The sequence below is a fragment of the Chiloscyllium plagiosum genome, chromosome 20 (assembly GCF_004010195.1).
Source record: "Chiloscyllium plagiosum isolate BGI_BamShark_2017 chromosome 20, ASM401019v2, whole genome shotgun sequence".
Lineage (NCBI taxonomy): Eukaryota > Metazoa > Chordata > Chondrichthyes > Orectolobiformes > Hemiscylliidae > Chiloscyllium > Chiloscyllium plagiosum.
In genome coordinates this window covers 62,548,274-62,552,640 of record NC_057729.1, presented here as the reverse complement: position 1 = coordinate 62,552,640, position 4,367 = coordinate 62,548,274, and the positions used below count along the sequence as shown (strand labels likewise).

At 40.6% G+C, this 4,367-nt stretch overlaps 1 long non-coding RNA gene across 1 annotated transcript in view; it reads right to left on the bottom strand.

Moving 5' to 3' along the window:
* LOC122559933 overlaps positions 1-134 on the bottom strand; it is a 16,125-nt gene extending 15,991 nt beyond the window's left edge. The window contains exon 1 of the long non-coding RNA XR_006314607.1: positions 4-134. This is a non-coding gene — a long non-coding RNA (uncharacterized LOC122559933). The remainder of the gene's footprint in view (positions 1-3) is intronic.
* Between the last annotated feature and the right edge of the window lie 4,233 nt (positions 135-4,367).

Genomic DNA, 4,367 nt, shown 5'->3' with positions numbered 1-4,367 from the left:
AACAGGGTGACCTCATCTTTCCTATTCCTAACCTCAGCCCAAACTACCTCAGATGGCAAGTCCTCATCCATCGTCCTTTCCACCGCTGTAATACTATCTTTGACAAGCAATGCCACACCTCCCCCTCTTTTACCCCCACCTCTGACCCTACTAAAACATTTAAACCCTGGGACCTGCAACAGCCAATCCTGTCCCTGTTCTACCCATGTCTCCGTAATAGCCACAACATCGAAGTCCCAGGTACCAACCCATGCTGAGTACACATAAAAATAACCTTAATATGACAGTTGTGTTCCTCTGCAACCTCACACTATAGAAAATCACCTTATGGAAAACCGCTAGAGAGCATTGAACTGTAGAAGATCACTTCTTGAAAGTAGCTATAGTTTTTCAGTAAAAAGTTCATGTTATCCAAACAACGTTCACAATTCATCAATCGTGTTATAGCCAATTCACGTTAATGAAACACCCATTATAGCAGATCAACCTAAACTTTAAACAGCTGATCTTGATATTGAAACTAACACAATAATAAACTGGCCCCAAATCAAGTGCCCTGTCTCCTCCTACATGAATACCTTCTAATGGGATATTTTACCTGAATAACACTTGCTTTAAAAATGCTATCAATTAATGATTCACAGTTTTATTCAAATATTACCATTGAGAATTATCTACACTGATTCAATTTAATTGAATGAGCTTAATCTTTGATCTATTAAAACACTTATCGATGAAGTTTAAGAGTGAGGCGTAAACTGTAGCTGGAATTGAGAATGATTTGTGAACTTAGAATGTTTAACAGGCCTCTCTCAGCCAATCCACTATTGTCTTTAAACCCTCCCCCAAACACCAGGACCCAGCAAGGTCCAATAGACAAGCTGCAAGACCAGAATCCTCTTCTAAACTCACAGTCTGTGGAATCTGCTCATTATTCTCTCATTCTCAGCTGTCTCCATAAACCTCATGCTAAAAGAGTGAACTTTGTTTGATAAAACTACATAGATAAATACTCAGGGCTTTCCCATCTAGAGATGGCTGATGCTTGAATTCTGGGTCAGATGTCACAGTCTCATGACACATGGTAGGTCATTTAGGCCTGAGCTGAGGAGAAATGTCTTTACTCAGAGAGTGGGGAGCCTGTGGAATTCTGTGCCAGAGAAAGTAGTTGAAGCCAAAATCCTGAATGTTTTCAAGGAAGAGTCAAATATTGTTCTTAGAGTTAAAGGGATTGATGAGTCTGGGGAGGAAACAGGAGCATGATAATGAGGCATGATTCATAATGAATGGTCCAGCAGACTGGAATGGCCTACTCCTGTTTCTAGTTTCTGTGTTTCTTCATTAGAGTAGATTTAAATACAGGTGGACTGCAGTGATTCAAGAAGGCAGCTCACCATCACCCTCTCAAGAGCAATTAGGGACAGTCAGTAAATGGTCAACCAGCGATGCCCACATCCCCCAAATTAATTTTTAAAAATTCACAAAATCAGAAAATGACAGAACAGAGAAAGAGGACATAGTCTGCATCATGCCTGGGCCAACTCTTCGAAAAAGGCAATGTTCCTCTTCTTTATCTGTAGCCCTGCATTATTTCCTTCTCAAGTATTCATTTATTTGCGTCTTCAAAGTCATTATTGAATCTGTTTCAGTGGTTCGACTGTATCAATGATTTTGAATCCAGTTCAGATTCTGACAGACATTATGTAATGAGAACGCGATTGATGTGCACTGTGGGTGTGATCAATGAACAACTTATCAATATTTTTACACCCACACCTCAATCTGACACCTCTGCACTGAACACCATGAGAAACCCCGGAAACAAACAGCTCCAATTTAATTTTGTCAAATTTATTTCCACAGCAAAGGCAACATTTTTGATTAACCCCACCACCCCCACCCCAGCAGTGGGAAATGTTACTGTGATTTCCCAGGACTAATTGCCCATGTTTCCAATTGAGACATTAAGTTCAAATCCAGAGAATCAACCCAATAAATGGAATCACAGATTATTTTATTGATAAATAATTCACAGAAAAAATACTTTTTCAATTCATTCCTTCTGAAAAGAGATCTCAAGCTGAGAGAGTGAAAATGAAAAGGTATTTGATTAAGAGGTGACTCTTCCTCTGATTACAGACACTGGCATGGATTCGTTTTGCATTGAGAAACGAGTCTTCAGATTTATTAATTTCTGCTTCCCCAGCATGTTCTGTAATTAATAGCAAAAATCACACTTGCCATGTTCCCTGTAACTCAAAAACGGCAATGAGTGTCAGTTTACTCCCTAAAGGTTTGTATTTGATGTTGAGAAACTTAGAAAATTTGAAAAAGACCAGATTTCTATCAGTCAAATATAACATCAAGAAGGAAGTGGTGATTAGTGAAACTAGCCTTTAGTTTTAAATATACTGACTATTCAAAAGAATAGGAAAGGAGTTACAGAATTTTGAAATCCTGAGAAAGAATGAATTTGAATGAGAGATTGGTCAGTCTTAATTTGAGAGAAGAAGCCAGTTTGTTATAATAATGCAGCACAAGAGGAACTGGATGTAGGAAGAAAATGAAGACTACCTATCCTAGATAAATAAAGGACAGACACTGGAAATCTGAAACAAAAACAGAGAAGATCAGCAGGTCTGGCAGCATCTGTGGAGAGAAAAAGCAGTGTTAATGTTTTGAGCCCAGTGATCCATCTCCAGAACCTCTCCTGGATATGTTTCCTTAACAAGAGTTTGGCTTGTGATTGATGCACCAGGGCATATACAGATTGGACACAGCTGAACCAGCAACCAAACACAACAGCTTTTCTCTCTCAAAAAGAGAAGGCCAAGGAATGACTTGATAGATGTCTTTAAGATGGTGAAGTGATTCAGCTGGGTAATTGTAGAGACAATATTTGATATTGGTGGGGTGAGTGGGGGGGTTGGGGGTTGGGGAGGGGGAGGAGGGTAGGTGTGGAGGCAGCCAGCCATAAACATGAAAGAGTCCAACTTGGGAAAAACAACTTCACCCAGAAAGTAATGAACTGTTCCAATCACTACAACAGGACTGGTCAAAAGTTCCAAAGGTGTGCAGGTTAGGTGGATTGGCCATGCTAAATTTTCTCTTAGGGTCCAGGGATGTGCAGGATAGATGGGTTAGCCATGGGAAATGCAGGGTTATGGGATAGGGTGGGGGTCTGTTGTCTGAGTGGAATGCTCTTCAGAAAGTTGGTGCAAACGGCCCCTGTAAGGGCTCATTGATTTTGTGATTTTATGATTCTATGATTGGTTGAGGTGAATAGCAGAGATAAAATTAAGGGATAAGTCTGTATAAAGAGGGCAATACATTGAGAGGGTGAGATGAAGAGTGAGAAGGGGCTTATGTGGATGATAACTCCCAGCATAAAATCCAAAGGCCTACTCCATTTATTCATTCACAGAATGTGAGCATCACTGTCTGGGGCCAGCATTTATTGCCCATCCCTAATTGCCCTAGCGAAGGTGGAGCTCATAAAGTAATTGAGTAATACATTATGGAAACAGGCCCTTCAGCCCAAACTAGTCCATGCTGACCATGGTGTTTACTCAGCTCATTCCATTCGCCTGCATTTGGTCCATATCCCTCTAAACACTTCCCATCCATGTATCTATCCAAATGTTTTTTAAATGTTGTTTTTGTACCTGCCTAACCACCTACTCTGGCAGCCAATTCCATACACGCACCACTCGCTGTGTGAAGAAGTTGCTCTTCATATCCTTCTTAAATCTTTCCTCTCGCTTTAGTTTTCAATTTCCCATCCCTGGGAAAAAGATTATATTGCATTCATCCCATCAATGCCCCTCATGATTTTATGCACCTCAGTAAGGGCACCCCTCATTTTCCTATGTTGCAAGGAATAAAGTCCAATCCTGGCCAACCTCCCCATAACTCAGGCCAACTAGTCCTGGCAACATCCTCGTAAATCGTCTTTACACTATTTCCAGCTTAACCATGTGTTTCCTGTAACAGAGTGACCAAAACTGTACACAATACTCCAAGTGCAACCTCACCAATGACTTATACAACTGTAACATAATGTCCCAACACCTATACTCACTGCCTCGACCAATGAAGGTTAGCATGCTAAATGCCTTCTTCTCCACCCTGTCGACCTGTAAGGCCACTTTCAATGGACTATGTACTTATACTCCTAGATCCTTGTGTTCCACAACACTTCTCAGGACCTTACCATTTACTGTATTAGTCCTATCTTGGTTTGACTTTCCAAAGTGCAACCTCTCAATCATATCTGTATTGAATTGCATTTGCCAATCCTCAGCCCACTTACCCATCTGATCAAGATCCCTCTGTAATTTTTGATATGCTTCCTCACTTTATTTTTC